Source organism: Heptranchias perlo, chromosome 20, assembly GCF_035084215.1.
Source record: "Heptranchias perlo isolate sHepPer1 chromosome 20, sHepPer1.hap1, whole genome shotgun sequence".
NCBI classification, from domain to species: Eukaryota; Metazoa; Chordata; class Chondrichthyes; order Hexanchiformes; family Hexanchidae; genus Heptranchias; species Heptranchias perlo.
Genome location: NC_090344.1, coordinates 29680478 through 29697178, shown reverse-complemented (window position 1 = coordinate 29697178; position 16701 = coordinate 29680478). Strand labels below are relative to the sequence as shown.

The 16701-nt window shown below is 44.0% G+C and overlaps 3 non-coding genes across 3 annotated transcripts; 1 reads left to right on the top strand and 2 right to left on the bottom strand.

Moving 5' to 3' along the window:
• The first annotated feature begins 570 nt into the window (after positions 1–570).
• Positions 571–652, top strand: trnas-cga (transfer RNA serine (anticodon CGA)). Its single transcript has one exon. It is a non-coding gene; the product is annotated as a tRNA-Ser (tRNA).
• Positions 653–5661: 5009 nt separating this feature from the next.
• Positions 5662–5735, bottom strand: trnat-agu (transfer RNA threonine (anticodon AGU)). Its single transcript has one exon. It is a non-coding gene; the product is annotated as a tRNA-Thr (tRNA).
• A 9152-nt stretch (positions 5736–14887) lies between these two features.
• On the bottom strand, positions 14888–14969 carry trnar-gcg (transfer RNA arginine (anticodon GCG)). The gene has a single exon. It is a non-coding gene; the product is annotated as a tRNA-Arg (tRNA).
• Positions 14970–16701: the final 1732 nt, after the last annotated feature.

Sequence of the window (16701 nt, the reverse complement as noted above, 5' to 3'; positions counted from 1 at the left end):
ACGGCCATAGCTGATCGAACCTGCGCCACCAGCAGAGAAGGGTGAAGATAGAATGACTGAGACGGTCGGAAAAGTAAAAATCTAACCCAGATGATGAATTCGCAGCTAATGTCTACACAATAATGTCTCTTCGTCCTCACAGTGAAAACATCAGTAATTTTATTCCACTATAAAAAGAAAGAAAGTCTTGTATTTATAAAGCGCGTTTCACGACCTCAAGACGTCCCAAAGTGCTTTACAACCAATGAAGTATTTTTGAAGTGCAGTCACTGTTATACTTGTGATGGAGTGGATAATCTGCGGATGCCGAGGGACAGAACAATGTAACTTTAGAGCAATTAATTCTGAAAAGTCTCACTTGGCATTACAAGTCGCACATTGAAAACGAATGTGGTAAAGAGAGGCTAATATTGTTGATATGAAATAGTTAGTGTACAACTTTACATTGCTGCACATCGGAATAGAAAAAGTGATCGGATGGATAGTCTGATGGCCGATCGGCGAAGGGTGGCACCGAATTCTGCACTGGTTGAAATCTTTTGGTAGCAGTACCTGGTCTGTTTTATCGCAGCTGCGATGGCCGAGTGGTTAAGGCGTTGGACTCGAAATCCAATGGGGTTCTCCTGCGCAGGTTCGAATCCTGCTCGTAGCGCTATTTCTTAAAGATTTGTTTAATGTTCAAATAAATATGAACTGGAGTGAACGGACCGTGTTTGCTCCCTCAGAGAGATGCTCCAGCGCGGCAAACGTTTTTCATTCGGAGCCAATGGTCACTTGCAAAGTTGCACGGCACGTGAAAGAATCACTCCCAAGCTCCATCTTAAATTCTGTTCGTTCGCAGAGCTTGATAATTATACTATTTATTTCGAAACTTTAATCTCTCCCTGTCTCTGCCTCTGTCTCTTGACTCTCTGAGTTTTCCCCTGATGAACTTCTCAGGTTTTCTTGAACGGCCAAGGATGATCGAACCTGCAACACCAGAAGAGAAGGGTAAAGATGGAAAGACTGTGAAGGAGGGAGAAGCAAAGGTGCAACCCAGCTGATGAATTCGTAGCGATTGTCCACACATTTATGTCTCTTCGACCTCACAGTGAAAAAATCAGCAATTTGAGTACAGTGCACTTATAGTAGAGTGTTTAAATGCGGATGTCGAGACAGACACCAATCGAACCGTTGCCATGGTGATGACCGAATCTAAACACTGGACCACAAGGAAACGCTGAAAATTATTTGCTGCGAACAAGCAGCCCAACGCGGCCTTTCCCACTTGCCTCTTTGTAATTCAGGTCATTTTCGTGCCAGACAAGCTGTTCCCACAAAATTGCATCTTCTGTTCAAACTACTATTGCGACAGAAGGTGATGTTCAGGCAATGACAGCACCAAGTGCAACTAGGCAAGTACATGAAATGGAAAGTGAGGTAAAATACTACCACAAGCTGCTGATGGACATGTTTCCATTTCCAAAATTCACGATACGAATGCAGCTCCTGGCAAAACTGCAAGGCCACGCAGGTCCATCATGAATCATTTGAAGCAACTGGCAGTTTAAAGTGGCATCTCCTCCTGCTTCTGTCGGGGGTGAAGGAGAGACACCGTCGGTACAAGCGTACAGTTTGATTTTGTACAGAACTGTACAGAGAAGGAGCACACATACTGGGGCTGTGAGATATTCTATATTATTCATATTTAACCACAAGAATATCCGCAGTCAGAAGCTGAAAAGAAGGGAGAGATAAGAGGCCTGAGAATGAACACAGAGCTGAATGAATCACGAAAGAGTGAAAGAAAAGTAAATCTTACCAGTCCCGCTGTGTTCCGTGCGCAATCCTGGGAGCTCCCCGATTGACGAATGGTTGGAATTCAATGTTCCCACCGCCGCATGAGTTCGATTCCAAGTCAGGGAATTAACTTAAGCAAGAGTTATGAAATTATTAAATTAATTACATGAAACTAATTAAACCCTATTGGTAGATGAATGACTGTTTTATTCACCATTAATCAAACGATAACTTTCTATTTCAGACTGAAGAAGATGTTGACGTGGTGACCGAGAGACAGTCAAAACTTTAATCAGATTTTTATGCTTTGCAGATGATCAAATTTCATCATTTTACAGACTGTATCTTAAGGGTATGATTAAAAGCTCAGTGCAGCTGTTGTTAAATTTAAAATGAATAGGCAATTGTCGCCGTTTATCACAGGAACGCCCGAACCTTATTGGGGAGCGGGCAGGAAATTGGACATGAAGCTGAGTTCGGATCGGTCAATGCCCTGTGGGTGGCGGAGAGGGCCCAGGGGCTATGTGGCCGGGTCCTGCTCCGACTTCTTGTGTTCTTTAGATTTGTGGTTGGGATCAGATCAGCCATGATCTTATTGAATGGCGGAGCAGGCTCGAGGGGCCGATTGGCCTACTCCTGCTCCAATTTCTTATGTTCTTATGTTCTTAACCGGTTCCACGATCAAGGTGAAAGCAACACAACGAGCAACATCTGATACAAGACGAAAGGACTCGGGCTATGACAAAAATCCCCACCGCTTTGCTTTTCCAACATAAAGGGTGTGACATTTATTCTCTGAACATAGAAACAGTCTGGTCTTGCTCACTACAGAAATCTCCATGTCACAGCGAACCAGCTCTCCTGCAGCTGGTGTGGCCTCCCTTCTGGCCTTTCGGGGGCTTGTCTGCCAAGGAGAATTGTGATGTTCTTGCTTCCAAAACATACATTGAAACCCTGGAACTTTGAGGCGAAGAATCCTGAGGAAAAATCAAATAAGAGCTCGAACCTGAACATCAAACTTTCGTGGTAACCGATAGCACCTACGAGACAGGCGAAGAGGTCACCTGCTAAACCAATAATTAATTGGGCTAAACTTTGAGTTTGCAGCGACCAATATAACAACTGTCTACAGTCAGTCCAAAATGAATGGTTGAAGCTTGTAGGAGTGAAAATCCAACAAGCCGGTCTTCACTCTTAAAGTAGCAACTATGAAGAAAAACATGCCGGAGAAATACTGGATTTCAGCGCTGTGACAATGGACCAGAGTAAAACTCAGTTAATATGATTGGTGAGTGGCTGGAGGGTGGATTTAGAACTCCTGATCGACCGCACTGTGCATTTTCCAGATCTGCTTGGAGCACCAATCCCTTCAATTCATCACTTCCACGGACAATTCGATTCTCGGTTTCTTTTGGCTGACGCTTGGTGAAATTTTACAAATTGGAAGCGATCAGTGTCAAAGCTAACCACGTCACTGACATGCTCGCAGATACAAAGCGGCCACACTCTGCTTCAGCTAGATGAAAGCCGAGAGCGATTTCACGGTCGAATATAATCGCTAACAAAACTTATTCAAAGAAAGTGCAGGTCGTTGAGTTGCTTTTAAAGTCCTGATTGTTTGCATTGAACTTCTTCCCAATGCGTTTGAGAGCCACGTGGGGCGATTTGGGGACTTCATTTCCTTTTATGCAAAAGTTTCAAATGAAGTTCAAGGTCTGAAGTCCTGGGACCACTGTTGTTCGCAATTTATCGGTGCTGGGACCAGTGTTGATCACAATTTATCGATGCTGGGACCACTGTTGTTCACAATTTATCGGTGCTGGGACCACTGTTGTTCACAATTTATCTGTGCTGGCACCACTGTTGTTCACAATTTATCGGTGCTGGGACCACTGTTGTTCACAATTTATCTGTGCTGGGACCACTGTTGTTCAAAATTTATCGGTGCTGGGACCACTGTTGTTCACAATTTATCTGTGCTGGCACCACTGTTGTTCACAATTTATCGGTGCTGGGACCATTGTTGTTCACAATTTATCGGTGCTGGTACCACTGTTGTTCACAATTTATCGGTGCTGGGACGATTGTTGTTGACAATTTAGCAACGGGCGCTGTGGCTAAGTTGGTTAAAGCATCTGTCTCGTAAATAGGAGGTACTGGATTCAACTCCCCGCAGTGCCTTATGTCATCTATTATTTCCCGAAGGTAGGGGAGTCCCAAACGAGGGGGCATTGATTGAAGGTGAGAGGGGAGAGACACAAAAGGGTCCAGAGGGGCAATTTTTTCAATCAAAGGGTGGTGAGTGTCTGGAACGAGCTGCTCGAGGCGGGTACAATTTTGTCTTTTCAAAAGCATTTGGACAGTTCCATGGGTAAGATGGGTATAGAGGGATATGGGCCAAATGCAGGCAACGGGGACTAGCTTAGTGGTATAAACTGGGCGACATGGACATGTTGGGCCGAAGGGCCTTTTTCCATGTTGTAAACTTCTATGACTCTATGACTCTAATTTATCTGTGCCGGGACGATTGTTGTTGACAATTTATCTGTGTTGGGACAACTGTTGTTCACAATTTATCGGTAATGGGACCACTGTTGTTCACAATTTACATTAATAATTTGGTCACAGGAATCGGAAATGGAATTTCAAAATTGACAGACAGCATATAATTGGGAGCTGTAGTTAACACAAAGGAAAAATGCGAAAAATACAGGAAGACATCACGCAAAATGGGCGTGTAAATGCAAATTAGTTTCAATATTTATAGTGTATTCCCTTGCCTTGTTTGCCCTCCCTAAATGCATTACCTCATTCTCCAGATTGAATTACATTTGCCACTATTCTATCCACCTGTCCAGTCCACTGATCTCTTACTGCAGTCCACAGCTTCCCTCCTCCCCATCAACCACACGACCAATTTTTGTATCTTCTGCAAATTTGTTAATAATACCCCGTATATTTATATCCAAATCAATGAACTGTGCTACGAAAAGCAGCGACCTAGTATGGAGCCCTGCGGAACCCCACTCGAGACAGCCTTGCAGTCACAAAATCACCCGACGACCATTACCCTTTGCTTCCTGCCACTCAGTCAATTTTGGATCAACTTGCCAATTTCCCTTGGGTCCAATGGGCTTTTATATTTTTGACCAATCTGCCATATAGGACTTTGTCAAAAGACTCGCGAAAATCTGTGTCGACAACAAAAAACGCACTACCCTCATCGACATTCCTTGATACCTCCTCAAAAAATTCAATTCAAACGACCATCCCTGAACAAATCCATGCTGACTGCCCTTCATTAATCCGTGCCTTTCTATAAGAAGATTAATACTTTCCCCCAGAATTGTGCTCAATATCGAGTTCAGGCTGACTGGCCTGCAATAATTCGATCGATCCCTTTCTCCCTTTTTAAACAACGGTACAACTTCAGCAGTCCTCCAATCCTCCGGCATCACACCTGTAGCCAGGGAGGATTGGAAAATGATGGTCAGAGCCTCCGCTATTTCCTTCCTTGCTTCTGTTAAGAGCCTGTGATATATTTCATCCGGGCCTGGCGATTCAGGTGGAGTGATTTGGGGACTTCCTTTCCCTCTTTGCAAAAGTTTCCAACGCAGGTCAAGATCACAAGTCCAGGACCAAATTAGGACTACTTCCGGGTTTGAACCTCAAATCGTGAATTATACCACGACCCCAACGAGCCCAGAAACAAGAACGTGTCTTTAAATTAACGTGTTTCAAACACATTCCATGAGAGGTCTGTCTGCACAATGAAAGGGCGTTTTTGAACAGTCATTCTGGTATCCGTTGCCTCCTGAACAAATACCACAGTGTTATTTTGTCGCTCAATTCCACAAATTAGGTAAAATAACAAGCTACACAAGGCACTGCTGGGAGTTGAACCCAGGATTTTCTGTTTACTGAACAGACGCTTTAACCAACTAAGCTACAGCGCCAATTGATGCCATTTTGTCTCCACCTCCTCTCATTAATATCTATCAGCGACACTTCACCATTGGGAGTTCAGGCCGTTTTATCTCTGTCCATTTCGCTTGTCCGTTTCCCGGTGCATTCCGACACTGACTGGATTTCTCGCTGTGTTTATCTTTGTGTATCCATCAGTGCGTTGATACACGGATGATTATGTGTGATTGTATTTGTTACATTAAATAAATTAGGGCTTCAGACAATTCTCGCTCTGACATTGGAGAACTCTTGAGCCGAACTTTACAGCGAAGTGTTGTTTATTGTGGTGCTGAAACTAAAAAATCGTTAGAGGAGCAAAAAGGGAAAAGGAGAAAAACTTGTGCGGGAAAATGAGGACAACTCTTAAGGTTTTTACAAGTATATTAAGAGAAAGAAGGGAGGTTTAGTGTAATGTGCGCCGCTTAAAGACAGATGGAGGTGATATTGTAATTGAAAATCAGGAAATGGCAGAGTTGCTAAATTTTTAATTTGCATCGGTCGTCACAGAAATGGATGAGGCTAACATACCAGAGACACGAGGAAAACTGTTAATAAATCAAGGGGATTCAGTATAAGTAAAATGATGGCGATGGAGAAAATAATTAGGCTAAAGATACACAAATCTCAAGGACCTGATGGTCACCATCCCATGTGATTAAAAGCAACAGGCAAGGAAATTTAGTCATGATCGACCAAAACTCTCTTGATTTAGGAATTGTTATTTAACGAAGTGCATCTTGATTGGAAGCTTCTGTTTGAGAAACATCTCCAAGTGATAACTGAGAGATGGAAAATGAAGCTGTTTGGCAGGAGCGCTGATGCTGTCGATTGTTCGCTGTTCTCGTATTGTACAATTGTTAAGCATGCGTTACTTATTTATAGCAGTATGGGCTCCTGAAATGACCAGGTTGTGAGTTCGAGCGTCTTCTAAAACAATCAAAACTTTTACTCCGAACATTTTGACTGGAGTTCAAGGTACAACTGGTATGTTCCATAACGCATCTACTTCTTCGTGTCCCCATGTGGGCTCTTGAGTTCCTCTGGCCTACCGTCTTGCAATAGCAGGTGCCAGTTTACTTGTTCAAAGGGAGAGAGGGGGCTTTTCGCGGCAGCTCATATGGCAAAGGGGCCGGTACGAGATCATTAAATCTAAAGAACCAAACAAACAATTCTTCTTTTCGTTAAGCCGATATTCATCGGTTGGAAGTTTCGTGTGGGGTAAATTTGGAGGTGAAATATTCTGCCTGGTGTCACTGTGTAACGGGAGAAATTATTCAGCTCAAAGATGTTAATACATTGAAAAGTCGAGAGGCCTTTTCCAACTCCCGTGTGGGACAAGTTCAGCTTTTGAGGCGCTGGGAAAAGTGTTATTTTAATTGGTGCTAACGAATGACAAGACATTTGGCACAAACAAGAAGAATTGTAAACTCACGAGTTCACTGTCCATGTTTCTTACATCATGTTCAACAGAAACAAGGATTCTCCTCAACACGTCACTGAGAATTTTATCAAACGGACCTCACCCTTGCTCGACGGCTGCAGGGATCATTCAGAGACCTCCCATGAATATGTACGATGGGAGCTTATCTAGTATCGAGCCTGGGTAGCTCAGTCGGTCGAGTATCAGACTTTTAAAGTGAGTAGTGAGCTGAAGGTCCAGCGTTTCACTCCCTGTCCAGGCTCCAAATTTCGGAACAGCTGGCAAGCTGTGTCTTTGTAGCGGGACCTGCGATGTGTTGTCAACGTTTCGGTAGTATCTTGTTTCCCAGGGATGGGCAGTAATGCGCTGTCTGAGGCGGTTCCCGATCAGGAATTCAACTTTACTGCATTAGTTCACTGTATTAATTTCACAAAACTCATTAAACACTGTAAAAAAGACGAATACTTGTTCAAATCGCCATTAATCAACAGGTAACATTCTGTTTCCGGCTGAAAGAAATGCTAACTTTTTTTATGCGCTCATTCACCAGGCCGAATTTAGGGAATTCAGAGGTGAAGTCAAAATGGAAATAAGAGGCAAAGAGAAATATGACTATAGACTGGCGGCCAGCATAAAAGGGAATCCAAAAGTCTTCTACAGGCATGTAAACAGTCAACGGGTGGTAAGGGGAGGGGTGAGGCCGATTAGGCACGATAAAGGAGATCTACTCATGGAGGCAGAGGGGATGGCCAAGGTACCAGATGAGTACTTTGCATCTATCTTTACCAAGAAGATGCTGCCAGAGTCTCAGCAAAGGAAGTTATAGTTGAGATACTGGATGGTCTAAAAATTGAAAAAGAAGAGGCACTTGAACGGCTGGCTGGACTTAAAGTAGATAAACCATCAGATCCGGATGGGAGGCATGCTGGTTTGCTGAGGGATGTAAGGGTGGAAATTGCGGAGGTACTGGCCATAATCTACCAACATACTTAGATATGTGGGTGGTGCCAGAGGACTGGAGAATTGCAGAGGTTACACCCTTGTTCAAAAAACTGTGTACGGATAAACGCAGCAATTATAGGCCAGACAGTTTCACCTCAGTGTTGGGGAAACTTTTAGAAACGATAATCCGGGACAGAATTAACAGTCACTTGGACGAGGGTGGACTGATTAGGGAAAGCCAGCACGGATTTGTTAAAGGCAAATCGTGGTTCACTAACCTGTAAGAGTTTTTTGATGAGGTAACAGAGCGGATAGATGAGGGCAATTCAGTTGATGTGGTGTATATGGACTTTCAAAAGGTGTTTGATAAAGTGCCGCATGGTAGGCTTATCATCAAAATTGCGGCACATGGAATAAAGGGGGCAGTAACAACATGAATGCAGAATTGACTAAGAGCAGGAAACAGAGATTACTGGTGAACAGTTGTTTTTCGAACTGGAGAGAGTTGTACAGTGGTGTTCCCCAGGGATCAGTGCTCGGACCACTGTTTCTTGATATATATTAATGAGTTGGACCAGAGTGCACAGGGCACAATTTCAAAATGTGCAGATGAAACAAACCTTGGAAGGGTAGTAAACAGTGTTAAGGACAGTGATAGACTTCAAAGGACATAGACAGGCTGCTGGCATGGGCGGAGACGTGGCAGATGAAATTTAACGCAGAAAAATGCGAAGTGATACATTTCGGTTGGAAGAACGAGGAGAGGCAATATAAACCCCAGGGCACAAATGTGAAAGCGATCCAGGAACAAAGAGAGGTTCATGTGTACAAATCGTTGAATGTGGCAGGGCAGGTTGAGAAAGCGGTTAAAAAGCATTCGGGGTCCTGGGCTTTATAAATAGATGCATAGAGTGCAAAAGTATAGAAGTCAGGATGAAACATTGTAACACACTGGTTCGAACACAACTGAAGTATTGTGTCCGGTTCGGGACACCGCACTTCAGGAAAGATGTGAAGGCCTTGGAGGGGGTGCAGAAAAAAATTACCAGCATAATTGCAGGGATCCGTGGATAGACTGGAGAATCTGGGGTTGTTCTCATTGGAACAGAGACGGTTTTGTTGAGATTTCATAGAGGTATTCAAAATCATGAAGGATCCAGGCATGGAAGATGGAGAGAAACTGTTCCCATTGGCGGAAGGGTCAAGAACCAGAGGACATCGGTTTCAGGTGATTGGCAAAATAACCAAAGGTGACATGAGGAAAAATGTCTTCACACAGGGAGAGGCTCGGATCTGGAATGCGCTGCCCGAGGTTGTGATGGAGGCAGATTCAATCATGGCCATCAAAGGGGAACTGGATAAGTACTTGAAAGGAAAAAAAATGCAGGGCTTCGGGGAAAGGCGGGGGAATGTTTCTAGCTGGATTGCTCTTGCAGAGCGCTAGCACGGACTCGATGGGCCGAATGTCCTCTTTCCGTGCTGCAACCTTTCTATGATTCAACTCAATGTGCATGAGGCGATGCAAAGGGAACAGAGCGTGCCGCAAATCGACACACCTCTCAGTATCCTCCCAAGCAATGTAGTTTAACAGCAAATAATTCTGAAACGTCTCCCTTGATAACTCAAGTCGTACACTCGAAACCAATTTGATAAAGGGAGACTAATATTGGTGATTGGAAATATTTGGTGTGCAACTTGATATTGCTGGACACCGGAGCAGAAAACGAGATTGGATGCACAGACCTGGTCTGAAAGGATGGCCGATCGGCTGTGGGAGGCAACGAACTTTTACACTGGCTGCAAAGCTGAAGTAACAGCGGCTCGTTGGTCTAGGGGTATGATTCTCGGTTAGGGTGTTTCATTGAGTGATATGCGAGAGGTCCCGGGTTCAAATCCCGGACGAGCCCTCCTTTTAGTGAAAAGTCACCAATTAGCTTCTGACATGTTTTCAGTGTTGCTGTTGGTGGAACTGAATTCGATCCAGAGGATGTTTGAGCTCCAGTGGACTCAATGCCGGATTATCGTCGGCGCAACACACGTGAAGGAAATAAAATGTCTCAAAATGATGAGGAGTTTGAAGCTAAATTTGGATTTTTTTTCCAATTCAGGCGGATATTAGATGACGGGATAGAAAGTCACATATCCAAGTTTGCCGATGACACCAAGATGGGCAGCATTTTTAGCAGTGCAGATGAAAGCATAAAATTACAGAGAGGTATTAATATAATAAATGAATGGGTAAAATTGTGGCAAATCGATATCAATTTAGTCAAGTGTGAGGTCATCCACTTTGGACCAAAACGGATCGATCAGAATACTTTGTAAATGGTGAAAAGCTCGAAACAGTGGAGGTCCAAAAAGACTGATGTGTCCATCTACATACATCATTAAAATGTCATTGACAGGTACAAAAAATAATCAAAAATGTTAATGGAATGTTGGTCTTTATATCTAGAGGACGAGAATACAAGGGGATAGGGATTATGATACAGCTATACAAAGCCCTGCTTGTACCACACCTGAAGTACTGTATTCAGTTCTGGGCAACGCACCTCAGGAAGGATATATTGGCTGTGGAGCGAGTGCAGCTTCGGTTGACTGGAATGTTACCTGGACCCCAAGGGTTAAATTACGCGGAGAGATTTCATAAACTCGGGTTTACCTCGAATTTAGTAGATTAAGAGCTGATTTGATCGAACTTTTCGAAATATTAAGGGGAACTGATGGAGTAGATAGAGAAAAACTACTTCCGCCGGTTGGGGTGTCTAGGACTAGGGGACATCGCCTAAACATTAGGGTCAGGACTTTCAGGAGTGAAGTTGGGAAACACCTCTGCAAGCAAAGGGAGGTAGAAGTTTGAAACTCTCTTCCGCAAACGGCAGTTGATGCGAACTGAATTGTTAATTTTATACCTGAGATTGATCGATTTTTGTTAACTGAAGTTATTAAGCGATACGGGGCTAAAGCGATTATCTGGAGTTCGGTCACATATCAGCCATGATCTGTTTGAATTGCGGAACAGGCTCGAGGGGCGAAATGGCATACTTATATTCCTCAGCTCCTCATTGGTGATAATGATTCTGCATTGGCCGGAAATCGAACCAAAGTCTCCCGCATAAGAGGTGAGAATTCGACCCCTGCACAACCAATGCGCGCGTTCTTAATAGCGGCATGTGTCCATTTGGAATCCTATCTGAACGAACATGCCGTTTGCAGCTGCGGTGGCCGAGTGTTTAAAGCGTTGGACTCAAAATTCAATTGAGGTTTTCCTGCCCAGGTTTGAATTCTGCTCGCAGAGCAACTGTTTCAAGATCACTTCAGTGCTGAAATAGATTAATTGGAGTTAATTGACCGCATTTATCTCTCTCCCAGAATGAGAGATTCGACAGCGTAGCCGGTGCTTTTAATTAGTGTCAGATCTTCTCTTGCAAGATTTCAAGACCCGAGAAGGAATCTCTCCCAATCAGGAACTTAAATTCTGCTAGTTTGCAAAACCTAACATTTTTACTCTTTATTTTCTTTGTCTGCATCTCTTTCTCTCTCCCTGTCTCTGTCTCTTGTCTCTCTGTTTTGTCCCGATGGACTTCTCAGGCTTCCTTGAACGGCGACAGCTGATCTCACCAGCAACAATAGCAGAGAATGTGAAAGGAAAAAAAAGACTGAGACAGTAGGAAAAGGAAAGGTGCAACCCAGCTGATAAATTGGTCGCTAATGTCTCCACATTCATGGATCTTCGCTCTCATAGTGAATGAAAGCAGCAATTTGAGTAAAGTGTACTTATGGTGGAGTGTAAACTATGACGATGCCGAGACAGACGACAATGTCGTTTCAGAGTAATTCATTCTGTAAAGTGTTACTTAATAATACAAGTCGTACATTCAAAACAAATTTGATATTTTTGATGTGATATAATTAGTGCAGAACTTGACATTGTACAAGAAAGCGGGATTCTATCGACAGAGCCTTCTGAAAGGATGGCGGATCGGCTGCGTGGCAGCGAAATTTTACAGTGGCTGCACGGCTCTGTTGCCAGTTGGTCTTTGGGTCTGATTCTCGCTCAGGGAGTTTCATTGGTTCAATTCCAGGATAAGCCCCGTTGTGTCCCCATTTGTAGTCAAAAATCACCAATTGGCTTCTCACATCTTTTCAGCGGTGCAGAAGGCAGGTTTGACTTATCTCCAGCAGAACATGTTTGAGCACCAGAGGACAGAATGCAATGGGTTTGTCCACGCAACACACGGAGACGAAATGAAGATAATCTTTCAAGAAGTTGGACAGATTGAAGCCGTCACATGAATTTATCCCAATTCAGGCGATCTCATGGGTGCAGAATACAAAAGGTAAAGGATGCTGCATTGTCCTGGAAACAAACTCATGGTTTACCGCCGGCAGGCAAGGGTTTCACACTGAGCCACCAATGCACACCACGGCTGCAGACTGCACGTGTAACGTTGGATACATGTCTGGAACATGCAGACTGGCAGAGTTCCGGTTTGTCCACCTCAAAAATTTCAAGAATTGCCTTCAAGCTGCACCTTAAAATCTGCTCAATCACAGAATTTGGAGATTTATACTATTTTTCTTTGCATGCATCTCGATATCTCTGTCTGCGTTTCTTCCCTCTCTGCCTTTCCCCCTGATGGACTTATCCAGCTTCTTTGAACGGCCAGACGGGTTTCTGGAACGCCCAGGTTTCTAGACTGTATAATCTTCAGTCCATTTATTGTATTTCGACAGGATGATCTTTGCTATTTTTCCGTCTCCGTTTTCAGAAAATATAAGCCCAGATGGGATTTCATCTCCTCGGGTCCCGTCACCTTCGGGTAATGGGAATGAACCCAATCTATCATTCGGTCTTAATATCTGTATTCTCATTGCTTAAGAATAAAATTACGGGGTTACAGTTATTTTGAGGACACATTTTAGAAATTAACACATAACAGACTTATTCGAAAACTAGAAGCACGTAATTAGCTAAAGGATAGGAGGCAGAGAGTCGTGGTGAACGGATGTTTTTCTGACTGGATCACCCATGGGTCGGTATGAGGACTATTGCTTTTCTTGTTGTATATACATGACTTGGATGTAGGAATAGGGAGTACAGTTTCGAAATTTGCGGATGATACAAAACTTGGCAACTTAGAGCATAGTGAGGAAGATAGTAGCAGACTTCAGGAGAACATGGACAGACTGGTGAAATGGGCAGTCACGTGACAGATTTAACGCCGATCAGTGTGAAGTGATGCACTTTTGGAAGAAGAACAAGAAGAGGCAGTATAATCTAAATGGAACAATTTATGGGGGGTTGCAAGAGCAGAGGGACCTGGGGGAGCATATTCACAAAACAGGGCAATTTGATAAGGTAGTTAAAAAGCGTATGGGATATTTGGCTTTGTAAATGGGGGCATTGAATTTAAATACAAGGAAGTCACACAAAACCTTTACAAGTCACTGGTTAGGCCTCAGCTGGAATATATTGTACACTTCTGGGCACCATACTATACGAAGGATGAAAAAGGATTGAAGGGGATTCAGAGCAGGTTGACCTGGATGATACCAGTGATGAGGGACTTCAGTTCTTTGGAGAGAAAGGAGAAGCTGGGATTATTCTCCTTACAGCAGAGAAGGTTAATGGGAGACCAAAGAGAGGTATTCAAAATAATGAGGGGTTTTGAAATAGCAAGTAGGGAGAAATTGTTTCCTCTGGCAACTGGGTCGGTAACCAAAGATCATAGATTTAAAATAATTGGCAAAATAACCAGAGAGGAATTTAAGAGATTTTTTTTCACACAGAGGGTTTGTTAAGATCAGGAACGCACTTCCTGAAAGGGTGGTGGAAGCAGATTCCACAGGATCATTCAAAAGGCAATTGGACATGTACTTGAGGAGGACTAATGTGCAGGGTTATGGGGAAAATCTGGGGTGTGGGTCTAATTTGGACAGGACTTCGAAAAATAGCCGGCACAGGTACGACGGCCGAATGGCCTCCTTCTATGCTGTAAGATTCTATGATTCTATGATTACCTTCTGAATCGTTGCAATTGATAATATTTAGTGTTGTGGAGCCAAGAAAATTATAACCATGATATTCGGCTTCTCCATTCCCTTATGAATATCGCAGATTATAATGTCCAGGCGGGGTGGGACTGAATGATGGATAGAGTGCGGAGATTGGGATGGAAGCCCAGCAGAATGAACTTGATGTCAACAGCAGGCGGTGAACCTTCTTCTCCAGAGAGGATCGTCATTTCAGTTCAGAAGGAAAAAGGTATCAAGAAAATCGGGTGAAATAGACACGGAATGAACCGGGACTGACAGCACGTCCCTTTTAAACAGACACAGACACGGAATGATCCAAGACTTACAGCACATCCCTTTTAAACAGACACAGACACGGAAAAATTCCGGGACTGACAGCACATCCCTTTTAAACTGACACAGACACGGAATGATCCGTGACTGACAGCACATCCCTTTTAAACTGACACAGACACGGAATGATCCGGGACTGACAGCACATCCCTTTTACACCGATAGAGACACGGAATGATCCGGACATAAATCATAATTATGGTACATAAATTTCTCTTACGTTGACTACAAGATTTACTCGTTTTACAACGACACCACTGTCCACTTTTATTATTCGCGACCTTGCAATCTCAATACCTTCTTGGGAGGAACTGTTGCTGATTTCAGCAAACAATGCAAAAACTTCCTTCTGCCGTTTGCCGACCTTCTGGATGGACTGAATGAAATAAACAAGATTAAACACAACGTCGACGAGGATGAAACTCGAACCCACGCGTGCAGAGCACAATGGATTCGCAGTCCATCGCCTTAACCACTCGGCCACCTCGTCGCATGCGCAAATTTGCGAAAGCTCCTTCATTCAAAATGAAAATACTGCCGATGTTGCCAAACTGAAATAAAACAGTCAATGCCGGACATCCTCAGCAGGTCAGGCAGAATCTTGAGATACAGAGTTAACATTTCATGTAGATGACCATCACATGAGTATTCTATTACAATCTTGACTTGCGCCTTGCAGATGGTGGGACGGCTTTGGGGTGTCAGGAGGTGAGTTACTCGGCGCAGAATATCCAGCCTCTGACCTGCTCTTGTTGCCACAGCATTCAGCTGGCTGGTCCAGTTAACTTTCTGGTTCATGGTGACCACCAGGATGTTGATGGTGGGTGATTCCTGGAAAGATTCCAGGAATGAGGGGCTTTAGTTTCATGGATGGACTGGAGAAGCTGGGGTTGTTCTCCTTGGAATAGAGACAGCTGCGAGGAGATTTAATAGAGGTATTCAAAATCATGAAGGATCTGGACAGAGTTGATAGAGAGAAACTGTTCCCATTGGCGGAAGGGTCAAGAACCAGAGGACATAGATTTAAGGTGTTTTGCAAAAGAGCCAAAGGTGACATGAGGAAAAACTTTTTTACACAGCGAGTGTTTCGGATCTGGAATGCACTGCCCGAGGGGTGGTGGAGGCAGATTCGATCATGGCCTTCAACAGGGAACTGGATAAGTATTTGAAATGAAAAAAAAATACAGGGCGACAGTGAAAGGGCGTGGTGGGGTCTTGCTGGATTGCTCTTGCAGAGACCCGGTACGGACTCGATGTGCCGAATGGCCTTTTTCCATGCTGTAACCTTTCCATGATTCTATTCTGTGTGTCGGGGGCGATGCAAAGCGACCGGAGCGTGACGTAAATCGACCTGCTCATGTCCATTCCCTGATAATAAATCCGAGTGTGATGCAAAGAAGAAATACATAATTATGGTACATATCTTTCATCTTATGCTCACCACGAGAGATACTTCGTTTACCAGGAGGCCATTGCGCACTTTGATTGATACTTCACCTAGATCACCCCTTACACTCCCAACACCTCCGTGCAAGAAACATTTTGGGTGGCAATTCAGACTTTGCTGATTTGTGCAAACAGATGTCAGCCAGCAATGCGGAAACGCACTTCTTTGGAAAGAAGATTTTTGGGTGACGCGGCCAAAATGAACAGCTCTCCTAATTGTAGCAGAGGGGGGATCCGAACCCACATAATCGAAAGATTGACTCCACCATCTTGGACAACTGCATTGCTCTCCTCCAAACCAGTCCATCCATTTCTGATGAAAAAGTTCAGAGGGCTGAATCCTTACCTCTGGTTCTTTCTCCACAGGCGCTGCCTGACCTGCTGAGTGTTTCCAGCATTTTCTGTTTTCATTTTTGTGATTTCAAAATGGCTGTTTTCCTGAAACCACCCAATTTGACCCAAGGACAAAGCTCCAACTTCACTTTCCCCACGCGCTTTAAAGTCTGTCGTTTCTGAACAAAATCCCCTCCGCGCCGGATATTCAAAGGACCTTTCGCTCACGGCCAACCTCCTGTCATCGACACTTTTTCACCATTCCCGCGCTTCTCATTTCTCCTCATTCCTTTTCAATCGGACATTTCCACAGACCTATTAAGATCAAGCGGAACATTTACGACCTGACTGCACCGCCCAGACTGACAAAAGTGCACCTTTCAGCCGTCATTCGCAGCTCTGTCGCGCCGCCCGTCTCTCCCGCACATCAACTGCTCGGGCAA